This window comes from Nematostella vectensis, chromosome 11 (assembly GCF_932526225.1).
Source record: "Nematostella vectensis chromosome 11, jaNemVect1.1, whole genome shotgun sequence".
NCBI classification, from domain to species: domain Eukaryota; kingdom Metazoa; phylum Cnidaria; class Anthozoa; order Actiniaria; family Edwardsiidae; genus Nematostella; species Nematostella vectensis.
In genome coordinates, this window is record NC_064044.1 from 15,349,575 (window position 1) to 15,365,817 (window position 16,243).

General features: G+C 48.8%; 1 protein-coding gene across 1 annotated transcript in view; it reads left to right on the forward strand.

The window, feature by feature from the left end:
- The window catches only part of LOC5505808, a 35,710-nt gene that overhangs the window by 2,857 nt on the left and 16,610 nt on the right, over positions 1-16,243 (forward strand). The window lies entirely within an intron of this gene.

Consider the following 16,243-nt stretch of genomic DNA (forward strand, 5'->3'; position numbering starts at 1 on the left):
TCCACACCATATTTAGAGTAAACTCTATTTTTATTAAAACAACATGGCTACAAGGGTCCATAAAAAGAACGTTATTTATCAAGTATCTAGCGTAATGTCCTTAGCGTTCCCATAGAATGTTTGAAAAGTCAATGGCAGGTATTTCGAGTTCGCGTCGGCCTTTTACATGGATGATAAGCCTTAGGTCATTGTTGGGTGAAGGTGTTGGGTTACCTGTGGCCGACTGTTCTTGGGGTGGTGGTGGGTTACCTGTGGTTTGATCTTGGGAGGGGGGTGGTTGCGATGGGTTGCGCCTGTTGTTCTCGGCTTCAGAGGCTTGTACACAAGTGTGCAGTTCTTCTCTGTGCCGCAACATGTACCGGAAGTAGGCAAAGGATTGTAGAGAAGCAAAGACGCGTGAGGCCAGTGAACCCGTTTGCATGCCGTCCAGTCGTCGTAGGTTCATTCTTCGTATGACGTTCAGGATGCGTTCGGAGATGTTGACCGAGAGGGGATTGCTTGTTACCAGTGGGAGTACTTGTTCCAGAGCTCTTATTAGGGTTCTGTAGCAATCATCGAGAGTCCGTTCTAAGGGTCGGGCTGGTGGAGGGTTGAGTTGGATGACTGGAAGAGGAGGTGGTGGTGGTGTGGGGATGTCTCGATTGAATTCTTCACTGCTTTCGTCGTCGTCATTAGTAGTATCATCGAGATCAGAGACCATGTTCGTATCGCTATCGTCATCGTCACTCTCGTAGTTGTTGTTGTTGATGTTTCGACGACCATCAAAAGGAACCCAATCATCGCTTTCGTCACTTACGTAGTCGTAGTCGTGGTAGGAGGGAGCGCGGTGATAACGACGACGACGGGTATGATCAAAAGGATTCCAATCGAGAGGGGAACGTTCGTAGATAGTTCGTAGTTTGTGTCCTAGGGGTGGTGGCGGTGGGCGTTGGTTGACATCGTACTGAGCGTCGCTTTCCCAGTTCCACTCTCTCCTCTGCACGTGGTGGGCCCAGGCAATGAAGGCTCGTCGATAGGCTTGGGTGTAGTCTAGTGGGGGGAGAGTGCTTTGACGCGAGATTGATTCTCGTAGTCGACGCATGTACTCGTGGCGATTCGATTCGTGGGTTTCTCGTTTCACGTGGCCTTCAGGGGATGGGGGTGGAATGACGTTTTCGATTTCCCAACGGTAATCGTGATTGTGAATAGATCTTTTACCGGTGTCGATGTGTAGCCACAGCCAGGTTCCATACTGGGTTATATTTTGGTCATCGTTTGGTGTGGTCAAGACGGGACGCTGGGGGGGTAAGATGGGGAGTTCCATGTCGTGTCTGTTCTCGCGGAGGGTCTTAAGGGTAGCTTTGTGTTTGCATTGTTCACACAGTACCCCAATGTGGAGGGGGTCCTTGAGGTGAGCGGGGTAAATGTTCACAAATTGTTTGTAACGGTTTATGGCCGATTGAGCCTTTCGTTTTTCTTCGAGGACAATTTGGTCAGCGGGGAGATTGGCGTTCTTGGGGGTGAAATCACTGGCTATCCACAGGATCACTTCTTGGTAGTATAGGTAAAGTCCTTTTCGACAGTGGGGGCAGGTAGACCGTGGTGTTAGGTGAGCGTGTACCCATTTCCACAAACAGGGGTGATGACAGGGTTGCTTACAGCAGGGGAGTAGTTGCATGAGTTCGTCATCTCCTTCACAACAGATGATACAAGTCATATGGTCAGCCATGTTGTTGGTCATGGTGACTTGTGAGAGTGTGTGAGCTGGTGTTCTGACTTTATACTGTTCGAAAAGGATGACGTCATGGTAAGGTTCGCTTTCTATTGGTTGAAATTCGTGGTGCTGGTCTCTGAATGGTTTAAAATGTTTTCGCGCCACGATGGTGGTCTGTGATTGGTTCTTTCCGAGTCTAGGTTTCTGATTGGTTCCTAGCAAAGTCTGAGAGTGTATCAATAGCGAGGTTTCGCTTTTGTTTATTCTATAGTCACCGATGTGGAAGGAAGCTTTTGTTTCTTTTACCCGAGGGTGTTCGTTTGGGTTTGGTTTTTTCGTGAGCTTTCGCATTTCCCATTTTTTGTTATGTTGGGAAGTGTCGGAGTGGATGAGGGAAATGATGATACCGAAAAAGAGGGAAGTGGAGGCAGAGTGAACTATGATGCTGCTGCTGGTGCATCGCCTGATGGTCCTGCCATGCAAGGCGTTCTTCACAATATCAAGGGTATTCTTGATTTGGATGGCTTTAGAGTGAATAAGGAGTTTTGGTGCAAGGAAGCAGCGTTTTGCCACCACGGCGACGAAGTGGTGGGTAAACATTTCTCCTTCCCTATCGCATTTAACCAACTCTCGGCCGGTGAACAGAGATGCGCTCGTTACACTAGTCAACACATGAAAATGAACTTTGACCTTACACCAGGATCGAGCGTCCCACACACGGATCTGAACCGTGTCGTCCAGGGGTTGTACCAGCTCTATGGTCAAGGCGGGATCGTGGCGTACAAGGGAGGCGACTGTGAGCGCAAGGTGCTGCAAGAGCTTGGTATACCTTCCGTGAATTTGGAACGGTTTGGTTGCCCCAAATACGAAGAGTTATGGGTCTATTATGACTCCATCACGCCTCATATGGACTTTTTATGGGACATTAGCGCAAAGACTTGTGGGTATCACTTTTACCAACCTGACCCCACCCCCGTGCATTGCCCTAGAGCCGAAGTCTATGTGCTTGCCAAGTGGCTTAAGAAAAAACAACGAGGGTATAGTAGACCTTCACACCATTTTGAAACTACTGTGTAAAAAAGAACATAGGAACACCACGTTAGGGTTTTTTTTGTAAAAAAACGTTTTATTGTTATTAAAGAGAGAGAATGTTGCACAACAAAAGGTCGTTTTTTTAAAAAGGTTCCCAAGGGGTGGTTTCTCCAGGGTGTTGGTCTTGCGGTAGTGATTTGATGTCTGGGAGAAAGGGGTCCCAATTGACGTGTTTCTCTTCACGTGCGCTTTTTGGCGTCTTATCGGTAATCATGGGTAGGCGCCGCCGTCGTTTTCCTTTTCGGATGTCTCTGCGGGAGGGGACTAAGGCGGGTGTACCCGTGGGTGGTGAGGGAAGAAGTGGTTTTTCGGCTTGAGAAGGTGGTGATGGAAGGGATGGGAGGGTTGTAGCGGGTCTAACCACTGGTCTTGGCGCTCGTGTATGTTTGACTTGGTCCATCCATTTCAGATATTGGCTTAACACTTACTCGTAGCGCCTTACTTTTACGTCTAACGGTAAGGACGTATTTTCCAAGATGGAGCGCATTTCACCATCCAGTCTTGCCATGGCACGGTATTGCGGGGCTGTGTTGACGTTATTTTGCACCATCATCATCTTGACCATGTATTCGGGGATCATGGCCATGCGTGTGCTCCTCCTTTTTGCGTACTCATGGTGACCGCGGTTGAGCGTGACTGTGGTGAGGGTATAAGGGTACCCTACTATTTATAGTTTTTTTTCAGATTTTGTCGATGGCTTTTTCAAGACGGGTGTGGCTGCTGTGGCTGCTAGAGCCCCTAGTAAGAGGGCTGTGAGATAACCACCACGCTGGCTTGTTATTGCACGTTTTCGTGTTCCATTGGCTATTCTCTTGTTGGCCAGGGTACGTAATCGGACCAAGTTGGGTTTTAGTCTTTTCTGGTGGGTGCGTGGAACATTGAGGTTTCCCTTGAGAAGGTTTTTAGCAATTTCGCTTAAAGCATTGACTTGTTCCGGTGTAGCATTAGCCAAGAGGCGCTGACGTGTTTGTCCTCTGGAATTTGAATGCACCTGTAGAAAATGCGCGTTCCTTCTCATGCGGGTAGACATGGTGAAATGAACTGACGTGTCGGTGGCGTTTGCTATTTATAGTTTTTTTTTCGTCATACCCAGCGTGTTCTTCCTTTAGACGCTTGTCCACGACCTCGTTGGTATGTTTGATCCGATTTTTTATCAAAATAATTCCAGGTGGATGGTCTTAGTCCACTGACGTTCCATTCCGGTCCCATGACTCTGCGTGCCCAACTTGTTGCTATGTTTCGTGGACCGAGAATATCTGAGAGGATGGGTGGTTGTATCCTTCCACATCGTTGCCCTCCGTTACCAGAGACGCGCCGGGTGGTGATGCATTTGGTCTTGGTGGTGGTGTCCCCGTTTTGGCCACGACTCTTGCGGGTAGTACACTTTTTTGTGGTCTTGGTGGTTTTGGCACCACCTCTTGCCCTACCGCGGGAAGAGGCTCGACTCGAGGTGGTGGAGGGTGTTGAGGGCGTTGAGGGGGTACGGGTACGACTTCTTGAACGGCTTCTTGGGGTTGAACGACTTCTAGGAGTGGACGTGCGTGGAGTAGGAGCAAGGCTCCCCAACGAAGAAGGTGATGCTAGTGAGATAATGGATTAAATGGTGCTGACGCCAAGGACAATACGGCGTACGTCGTCGCCGTTGTTGTCGTGATAAAGCTCTCACGTGGAACGTGTCGTGTACAAACGAGCACACCACTTGATCGTTCCAATGGGTGTGTGGGGTAAACATTGCGGTAATGTCTTGCAAGGACTTGTTGTGAACACGCTGCCATAAAAAGTACAGACAGTATTGTCCACATACAGCCGAGTCTAATGCTTGAAGTTGTCGTTGGTTCGTTACGACGGGTGGTGGTCGTAGAGCACAGAAATTGGTCATGGCGCGTCCGTACGCACTTGGAGGAAACCCAAAACTGTCCCACCATTCGCAGTGGTCTGGCGTAAAGTACACGGCCAACCAATGGCTTCCCGGTTTGTCGCTAGGGTCCACATTCACAATGTAGGCGGCGTCACCGTTTCCATCCTCTGGAATGATGGTGGGTAGACGATCCGAGGGGAACACACCTTCAAACACAGATTCTATGTAGGGGCCACTACGGGCCATGGCTTCCAACTCTTCGGTTCTCATGGCGTCAAACTCCATCAGTCTTGTTCTTCCCCAACCGTCATCCATTTTTTCAACCTTGGATGTCGTAGATCACATTACGTAAGGGGTCAATTTCCATATTGTTGTTAAACTCTCCGTAGATGACGACGGACATCACCGTGGTGGTGGCAGCATTGAATGAGAGCGCGAGGTTTACCGTGCCTTTATATTGAGGGTGGTAGTACTCCGACGCCGCGTTTCTAGCGCCTGTGAAATCGTAGACCAGTAGTCCTTAGCCTTTTTCGAACTCCTCCCTGCTAACGTTCAGCCCACCGCCGCGAAACGTGCCGCACACATTGTCAAACAGCATGTGGTACAAATCCACTCCTTTGCCATCCACCCTACTGAGCGCGTTGTAAGGGGTCTCTTCACCGTCCACGGTCACCTTGATGTCGGTCAGTTTGGCATCCAGCTGGAAATTGAAGGGGTTCTTGGTGTAATCTCCGTTGTATGCTCCATCCTCGACGATTCCAAAGATCATTCTTTTTGGAACGAGTCCATTGAATAGGTTCGTGGCTTCGAAGGAGCGTACACCGCTGAGGATCTGCCGAGTTTTCACGACTGCTGACGTTAGTGGATACATGCTCATCTTGGGGGAGGAGGGAGAATGCATGATCTTCGCATGGGATAACCTGACGCTGTCGGAGGGTGTGACGTGGTACAGACGTAGGAGGGCTGACTCAACTTTGTATTTTTCAGCAGGTGTCGTTGATCCTGACATGAGGCAGAACTTGGGTTCGTGAAGTTCCAGTCTGATCTTTGTTTCCATGTTGTTCACCAAGTATCGGTCAGAATGGAATAGGTCGCAGAAGAGAGGCCCCGACGAACCCATCAATTTGCTTTCTGCCGTATACGCGGCACGACGCATCAATCCTTTGTTGGTGGCGATGCCAGAACCGGAACTTGCGACTGCTGTAGTGTCATGTTGTCCAGCGGTATCTTTGTCCCAGAGTGCACATTGCAAGTAGGAATTTTGAGCCTCTGCCGGGTAGTTGAGGAGTGTCCCGATGAAGGCGCGAAACGCGTACGAGTCCGATTGTAACGTAACGATTTTACCATTAAGATGGATGGTGACTTGCTTGATCATCGAATGCAGGGAAACAAACCCTACTCTATCCCCAGCACCAAGAGAAGAGTTATCCCCTTTTGTGATCTTAACCACGAGGCGTAGGTGTGTTTTCTGGAGATCGATGTAACTCTCGCTATTAGGAATGACCCATTCAAGGTGTTTGTCCCCCTTGTCGAAAGGGGTGTAGGGAATGTAACGCCCATTGGCTACAGAGACATCTGTAGGGGGTACGGAGAACAAATCCATTCCAGGATTAACGACCTGGGCTGATCCTGTAAGAACACTCATCGTGGAGGAGGAGGAGGACGACGAGGAGGAGGAGGAGAAGAGCTCTTCTTCGTAACAAGTCCGATTACCAACTGAAGTAGGAAAAGTGATGGAGTGGATCTATATTTTTTCAATCATAGATGTCAGGACTGCGTGCACGTGCCGTTGGAACAACTCTACGACGACGACGTGGACGTCGGGTGTGTTGGACAGCAGTTGCAGCAATGGGGACCGTCTTGGGTGGAACTCTGATCTTAACAGCCCGGTCTTTTTCCTTTCACGACCGCTTTGTCGAGAACGAGGAGGGACGTAGATTCCAAGAGGTATGGTATACCCAGACCCTCGTTGCCGAGGTGAGATGGCGTACCCGCGAAAGGCCGGTCCATACCCCCGTTGCGGCGAGATGGCGTAACCGCGGAAGGCAGGTCCACTTCCTGCACCATACCCCAACTGCGGAGAGATGGGGTAGCCGCGGAAGGCTGGACCACCCAATCCAGATCCACTCTGTTTTTTTTGGGGGGGAAAGATACGATAGAACGGTAGGGCCCCAAGGTGCTTGTGCCCACTTACTGAGGGCATCGTTAATTTCTTTAACCATGATGGCGTTACCTTGACGACAATAACGGTCAAATTATCGTGCCACGCGGAGAAATTGTAATGTTGCTTTGACGCTACCTCCTTCCTCAAATGGCACCGTTCTTCCCGTATCGTCCTTTATGTAGAGATGAATTCGGTCGATGAGATGCGTACGCACAGGGAGATAGATTGGGTTTTCAAAACTTCGTTCCACCGCTCCACCTCCAGGAACGCCTTCGTTAGCCATCACTCCCAGTACATTGCGCACCTCGCTTCCCAGCACCAGATTGCCATCCGTGAGATTTGAGTACACGTACATGTTTTGGAATGGAGGATGATTCTCGTGGGGTTTTGGGTTTGGCTTGGAGTCATACCCCAGCACTGGTGTACGATTTGAATAATTATAATAATCAAATACCAGCCACCTTGATAGAGGATCACTCCAACCTCCAGTCTTCCGGGGATAATCAGGTGGATAGATGGTCGACAGTGGGATGAGTTTATTCGGTGGTCCAAATCGACCTTGTTAAGCGTTTGACTTGTCGAAACCAAGGATGATACCAAACTCGGGTCGGATCAACACCCTATTTGATTGTCCCACACCTATAGTGGTTAGTTTATCACTTGGACGAAAACAAACTCCAAATCCAGATGATCTTGCCTTATGCCACGTCTAATCCTTGCACGGGAATCGTTAAACGCGGTCACCGCCGTCTTGATGTGTTCCGTGATCGTCTCCCAGGTGTCATTCAGCTTGAATTTAGGCAAGTCTATCTTGTACCAACGAAATTGAATCTCTCCCGTGGGCACTTTCGAACCACTGAACTCAAATAAGGTCAAGGTTTCAGGAAGCACATAGCGGCACATCAACCAGATCACGTGATCCGTCTCGTCCAGCGTGTCCCAGTACGAGGGGTACACGATTGACGTTAAGGCCATTTCCCATGCTCCATCACGCACGTCGATCGCCTCTTTGGGACGTATGGTGAAATCACCACTTGTATTGACTGGTAACGTTCCTTCCTCAGCATTGCTGGCTAAGGTCACGCAAAAGGCTTTTGTTCTTGAGGTCATTTTGTTATGCAAATCGTGCTCGACGAAAGTGTAATGTTGCCACCACACCGCCTGATTGAAATGATATGGGGGGACCAGCATCGTCCGTTATATACACCTGGATCTTTCGATAACTTGGAGACGTGCTAGGAAATAAAAAGTAACCTTAAAATTCCGTTCCACAGCTTCCCCGGGTTTTCCTCCAGGGGTCAACACCCGCAAGAGATTGTGATTCTGACTTCCCAGTATCAGATTACCATCGGTGACATTCGTGTACACGTACATGTCCTGAAAAGGGGCTTTGCTCGTGTCGACGGGTGAGTAGGGTTGCGAGACGAACGGTTGATTAGCTGGCTTGGCAGTACCATCACGAGGGGGTGGGGTGGATTCGTCGTAGCTCAATACCACCCATAGATGAGAAAAATGCGTCGAATCCTCGTACCTCGGCGGCCATTTAGTAGGATCTTCAGTCTGTAGTTTTGTGGCCAAATAAAATCCCAAAGCATTAAATCGCTCAAAACCCAAGGCGCGGCCCACGCGCATGGCGATGATGAGCTGTACCTCGTAGGCCAACACGATGGTCACTGTTTTATTTTTTTCGTTTAACGCCACGGTAGCATCCTTCACGGTTTGCCCCAGGTGCCTCAGCGTGGCCGCACGAGATTCGTTGAAGCGATCAATACCCTTCTTCCCATTCAGGCCTCACGAAATCATCCAACTTGATCTCGTACCATTCGTGGACAATATTGCTTTCATCAGCGACGGCATTTGGGTTGTTTTGATTCTCGCGTAGCCATGCTTTTTTCGGCACCTTGACCCATATCCAGAAAATGTGTTCGTGAAGGGCAAAACTGAGCCACGTGTTGGGATAGATCAGGGACATCAAACCGACTTTCCAGTCTCCATCACGCAAATCCAGTGTCTTTGTCGTGCGTATGGTAAAATTCCGGGTGTTGCCCGGAAGAGCTCCCTCCAAGGCATTGCTGGGTAACGTCACGTGGAAATGATGTTGGTCTGTCATGGTGCACGAAACAACTGGACCCCGGTCACGTGGATCATAAGATTTTATGCATTTGTTGGGCTGACACCCAACTGTTGTACTTGTCAGGCCACCCACGCCATTGCACGAAATACTCTTCGTACCGTCCCTTCCCTCGCGTCCTGATCACCCGTTCGATGCGGAACAGATCCCGTTGCTCGTCGAGACTGACGTGTTGTAGTTCGGGCTCGTAAAACCGACCCTGTTACCACGATCCTTCGTACTCGCGAAGCCGGTACGCGTAGTTCTTCTGAGTCGTGTTGTTGTACCGCTGACCCACCGTAAACACTTCTTCGGTCCAATTGGGAATGTACACTTTGGCAAAGACGTGTTTCACTTTACTGATCCGCACCCTATCCCCCACGTTAAATTTGGGTGGGGCCCTCTTCTTCATCTTTTCTGGGTCCCCCGGTCTTTTCTTCCCGTACAAGATGGCCCACACCTCCTGAGCATCGTCGTACGTGACCACGTCCGCAGGAGCACGTCGGATGCTACGATGGTACGAGTGATTGTAATTGTGCACCAATTGCGGTAACATGTCCACGTAACGGCGTGTCTCCTTGTGCGTAAACCAACGCCAAATCCAGGTCTTGAGAGTGCGATTGAATCGTTCGACCACAGAAGCTTTCAATTCACTTTGCGTGGAAAAGTGCTGGATCCCTTTGGATTTGAGAAACGCCTGGAAGATTCGATTCTTGAACTAGGTGCCATCGTCCGTTTGAAGTTTTTCTGGCTGACGGCCACCCTCGAAAATTGACTCAAACGCCTCGACGAGCCGCTTGCCCGTCTTGTCCTTGAGAGGGACCACCCACGCGTACTTGCTCAACACGTCAATCACGGTGAGTAAGTAGTTGTACCCGTCGTTGTACGAGCGTAACGCCTGCATGTCACACAGATCCGCTTGCCACTGTTCGTCCATACCATTCACCACCACCCGTTGGCGTGGGTAGCGACGACGGTACGGTTTATGGAGCGTGTAGGTGGACTGGCTCCGAAGCCACGAAGTCACTTGGGCACGACGCACTCCTTTGGAACGTACCGCTCGGACTAATTTGTCCACTCCCCCCAAGGCTGCCGGATGATTCGGATCGTAATAAATGAGGCGGAGAAGACGATCGATCGTCTTCGGAGTCATTGTCGTCTTCTTCTTCATACTCTTTTTTTTTCGCGCACGGACGATGGTGGGCGTGGGAGGGGGTGGGGCTGGGGCGCCATCGAGTTGCGAGGCATGAATTTCGATGCGTCCCCCGCAACACGCAAAGAGACACCGTAAACGTTCCCACACCGTACGACAATCGAAACGCGGTTAAAGAGGATCCGCACCAAAGCAACCCATGCTACAAGTGATCCCTTCCCTACCACCCCTCACCTTATTTATATACAAAACAACAACATTACCCGTCGCACGCGTTTGTTGTACACGACACGAAATGTCTTGTGTGCCGGCACCGTGTGTAGAGTTCTGTCGTGCACATTGCGCTGGATGGTGTAAGGGAGAGTCACGTGACGCTCTTCCGCCACCGCGCTATCAACGCGCAAGAGTTCCAACATACTGGCCAGGTTCACGATATCGGCCGTGCGAAGGTTGATGTGAAGGTCCTTCACTTTACAGGTGGAATGACCCTGTTGCGTGGTGTACTTCAAGAAGGTCTTGATGTACTCTTCAAACAACCGCGCCCAGCGCTCCCAATGCCACACCTCGTACACACGGATCACGCGGTAGCCTTTCTCGAGAGCTTTGTAAATCTCGGGGTGGGCCCACGTTCCCGTGAACGCCCGTTCCTCGTCCGAATGCGTGCACGAGCCTTGCTCCCCCTCTTGGGCACACAGGTGACACAGGGGGAACATCAACTTGTCGTTGACGCGGACAGGGAGGACGGAGAAGAACAGGTCGCGTGGCGGTAAAACACGTAGCTTCATCAGTCCCTTGTACGCGTGAAGATCTTCTTCGAACTTCTCGGTGAGGATGGCGTCGGGGTGCCCCACGGGGTACTCGCACATGGCATTGATCCACGGGTACAACGACGTAAAATCATAGTAGTGAATCTCTTCACCCTGCTCCACGTCGGCTTCGCAATGCAGCCGAATCGCGTTGGTCCTTCCTCCGAAAAAAGCATCACGAGCTTCGAGTGGTTTTCCGTGCTCGACATCCCCCACTAGAGCTCGCAGTTCACGCTGCGTGTTGAGTTGCACGTCAAACTGGCACTCCAACACCTCCTCGTAGTTGTAGCCTTGGGCCTTGAGACGCAACTCCACCGCACGCGTGTGCTCGCGAAGCTCTTGCATCGTGGTGTTCGTCAAAGGGTTGACGGTGTGAGGCAGAAAACACGTGGTAGAAACACCCATGGTACTGGTACACCGTGTTGGTAGACTCGGCGTACCCGCCCACCTTGATCCGGCCTGCCAAGCGCACTTCGCCACGGTTCCCGGCATGCTGAATAAACACCCCTTCTCCCTCGCGATGTTCGGTGTACTTCAGCCACTGCAACGCTTTCAGAGATTGCACGTCGTGGCCACGGTACCCGCGCGTGGGTATCACTCCAATAGTCTTCTCCTCCAGAAACTTGGTGCGCAGGATACGGCTGGACAACGAGGCTATGGTGATGGCCACCTGGAACGGGTGAAGACCTGCAGCGGCCATGATGAGCTCATCGGAAGCGAGTACCGCTCTCTTGAGCACCTCAACGTCCTGATGGCAGTACGAAGCGAGGTCCTCTTGCAAGTTAAACACGGCACCACGAGCCACTTCGGCTTGGTGCCAGGCACGTAGGGCGCGGGCATCGTCTTCTTTCATCACTTGAAGGTCGTAATAACTCAAGTCGGGCATGGGTCCCACGTAGTCTTGGTGCTCGGGGGTGTTGAAAAAATGAGGAAACGTTCCCTTTTGGATCACGTTATCAAACCCAAAAGCTTTGGGGAGCTTGCTCAAAGGCATCTGCAGAAAGTTCAGGGTGCACTTCATGTCGATCCGCAACGACTTGATGTTCAGGTACATCACCTTTCCTCCGGTGAAAATCACTTCGGGTTTAAAGCCATTCGTGAAAAGGTATTTGAGGATGAAATAGGAATCGTAGCCTTTAAAATTGTGAGCCAAACACGAGTAGTCAGCATTACTCCCATCGAACAGCCAGTCGCAAAACGCTTGTACCGTAGTAAAGCTGCGTTTGCGAAGTCCACACGTCTTGCACTCCAGGCGATCCATAGACCATCCCTTGCAGGTCTCACACAGTTTTTGCACCCCGACAAAATTCACAGTGTGCTTGGCTTCCAGAGGCATGGCCTCGAAATCAAAGATGATCAAGCACATCGAATCGTCGTCAGCGGCAACGCAATGGGGTTCTTGAGAGCAGGGGCATCGAGAGTAAGGCGCGCGTAATCGTGCTTTTGCACGCCGCGTAGCGTGTCGTCGAGGACCCGGTCTAGCACCCGCTCCACATCCTCCAACGCTTCCTGGATAGTACCACGTGTGGGCAAATCGACCGACAGTTCGTAATCGGTACAGTCAGTACGCATTTTGGTAGAATGTCGAGTAGTCATTTGACGTAAATCATACGTAACATCGTCCTTCTCCTCCTCCTCCTCCTCGTCCTCATCATCACCATCACTATCATAAGAGCGTTTCTTCCCACGACCTTGTTGTTGCAACCCAGAAGGCCCAGGTTCATTCAAAAAAGGATCTTCAAACGAAATCTCCTCCCCCTCCCCCTCTGGGGTACAATAATAGTCAAACAATTCGTCAAAAGAGCTAAATTGAGGTAAGTCAGCGAGATCATCGTGAAAAAAATCAGGAGGAAGTCGTCCACTCTCTTCTTCTTCTTCTTCTTCGGGATCAGGCAACACTTCTAACAATTGGGTAAGCCACTCATCATTACCATCATCATCATCATAAGCCATGGCGAAGTTCGTCAAGGACCAACTGAAATGCGAGTGGATAAGAATTCTTTTATAGAATTCTTATCCAATCAAAAAGCTTGAATTGTAGTCAGCTAAAAATACTTTTTTCTAATAAACCAATCCTTTTCCATGTTTAACCTTTTTTCTACCCTCTCATTGGACAAATAAAACTACTTAACCCAATCAGGGGCGTTCCCGAGGTTCTCATCGATACACATGGTACACTGTTTATAATCACATTTATGACAAAAAGCAAAATAGAGAGGGGTGGGGTGGGTATAAAAAATACACCATGACATCATTGGCATGACGTCTTCCGATACACAGGGGTACCGTGACCATTATTTTTATTTTTTATTTTTAAAAATACCCTTTTAACCCTTAATAACAAAAAGCATAAAAGAGAGGGGGAGGGGTGGGGTAAAAAATAAGCCATGATATCATCGGTATGACGTCTTCCGTTTTCCAAGCCTCTGATTGGTCAATACATCCCTGAGCCAATCAGAAGCGTTCCCGATGATCTCATCGACACACGTGACCTACTCGAAGGTCTATAAAAGACGACGACGAGCCGGGATCACTTCACAGTCAGAGCAAGACTCAAAAACGACAAAGCAATAAAAAAATTCAAACTAATAATAAAATAAAATAAAATGGAATGCTTGATTTGTAAAGAAGAAGAGGAAGAAGTAATGGAGACAATTAATTGCTGCAAGCAGCCAATGCACCACCGGTGCCTAAACGATTGGTACAAGGTACAAGAATACCGAGGACTGTTACCCACGTGTCCCCATTGCCGAAAAGGAAGAGAACAACAAACTAGAGCATACCCCACCCCACCAGTGATCGTGATTAATGATGATGATGAAGATGATAACGTTGGACCTATAATAAACTACCGAGACAGGTGGGGCATAGATGAGTGGATGGTGGCACCCCCACACCGGGACACTGGAACCATAAACTTTAGTACTGGGCAAAGAAGATGACGGACACTTTTTTAAAGAACATTTTATTTTATTTAAAACATTTTTGTAAAAAATACAAATAGTTAATAAAACGTTTATAAAACAAGCCAATGTCTCTTTTTAAGAAAGAGGGGTGCCGGGTGAAGGGGTTTCCTCTGCAATTTGACGCGCAATGTCTCTGGTCACACCCCAAACTTGTTCCTCTCTCACTCGCAACAAGCCAGGCAATTCCCCTTTCTGGAGCATCTTTAAAATATCCACGGGGGTTAGACAGTCCAACAAATCTTGAATGTAGGATTTCCAATGACCTTGCACAGCAAGCCCAAGTCTATCACTCAGGTTTTTCATCTCCTCCCATATCAATTCAATACAACCATTCAGGGTGGCTCTGGCCTTATAAAAAGCCTTCTTCCACAGCTCATGGTCACGGTGCACCAAGGGATCCCACTCAGCCATCAGGTCTAGAATCAACGCCTCCACATAATGACCCACGACATGCATGACGTTATACGTATCAATCACATCGTAAGTCGCCTGAGGCTCGTCAAGTTCGTTATAAGATTCCATGGTCTCTTCTTCCTCCTCCTCCTCTTCCTCATCGCTAGTGTCACTCTCGACGACAACTACTTTCTCGGCTTCTTCGCCATCGGTGTCACTTCCACTACATCCGGCATCTCCTCCTCCTCCACATCCTCCTCCTCCACGTATTCTTCTTTGGGTGGGGGAACGGGAACGCTCACGTTTACGCAAGTTGTAGGGAGCTTCTTGCCTTTGCCCTTGCCCTTGACCTTCTTTTTCTTGGAGGGTGGCGTCCATAGTGGCACTGCCTTCGTCTTCTTTGCTTCCTTCGGAGGCTCCGCCCACACGAACCGGTCGCATTTCTTGTTTGGAGGTCTCACGTCACACGCAAAATACACACGTCCGCGGCTCACTCAGACACGGCAAATGAGGTTATGCTCACACAGTGGAAAATCGGTAACGTTAACTCCCTCCTCGACAGCCTCTCGCACTGCCTCAGCCTCGTCGGGATTGAAATAAAAGCCACACCCAATCTGACCTTTTGAAAAATCCACAGGAGTACCGCATTTTAAGGCAGACCCTACTTTTTTGACCTCTACGTCACAAAAACACTTCATCATCAACAAACAAAGCACCAATGTTCTTCGCTTCAAAATTTTTATCTTATATATTCTTTTTAGGGTATCCCATAATAATACCCTCACCTATGACGTCACTTCCGCCCGATCAAATCCCACCAATCACCATCCACCACCCCTCCCCCTCTAAAGTCCAAAGTCCAAAACACCCCAGTCCAAAGTCCACCCGTGACGTCACTTCCGCCCGATCTATTCCAACCAATCACAGCACGCCTATTTCAACAACCAATCAGAACGCGCCACGACCGCGCGGCCGGGGGACTGGAATCCACCCGATATGCATACTATCTTTACTACTTTTGTCCTACTCCCCCGCGGGTTTTGCCAACTCGAAAGGAATGAAAAGAGATCATGTAAAAAACCTCTGAAGAACAAAACAAATCTAACTTAAGTAAGCAATATTGGCAAATATACTTACAGAAAGCTAAATCCCTGAATAGTTTGACTGTTTTGTTTGTCTGAGCGGCGAAGTGAAAATAAAAGAAAAAACCGACAAGCAATAAAATGGCTGTGATACCGCGTTTGATTCAAATCTCGACTCCAGCTTGTATAATAACAACATAATAAAATAACATATAATAATAACAACATCAAAGAAGTAAAGTAATATCTTCCTCTTTATTTTCTCACTATTACAAAAGCTCAGACACTTCGGCTTGCTCGCTTTGATCATCACAAAAATGCATTCCCTCGCTACAAGGATAGTTTTATGAAATGTATTTATCTTGGATTCCTTCTCAATTCACCGGAATATTCACAAAAATCAATATTATATCTAACTTACAGATTTTGTTTGACCATTAGGAAGATAATGAATGTTGAGAAACCACAAAAAAGCAGCAAGTTAGAGCGAAAACGGTGTTTGAAGCACGAGGTTTTGCGCTCTTGATTTTGAATGAAGTCTCGTTTTCTAAATCTTGCAATCCTCGAAGTACTTCCTCCCCTTAATAAACCGCAACTGCCCGTATCCTTGATGCTATAATGAAATTTTAGATGGTATTTTTGCAAATATGATGGTTTTTTCGGCTTCAAGTCACAAAACAGCGGCAAACAACAAGATGTAAATGCCAAAGCGCGGGGGTAGAGTGTAAAAATACGCGCATGTGTGGGGTGGTGGTTACTAAAAATAGCCAGATTCGGAATCGACATGGCGCGCGGGTAATACCAAAGTGTCCCTCTCTTATCTTACGCTCTCTTGCCTGAACCTTGTTTTCTTTTTCCAAAAAAAGTCAACTATTTTTTAGTTTTGTCTCTTTTCACCCAAAATTGTTATTTACAAAGTACAGTGT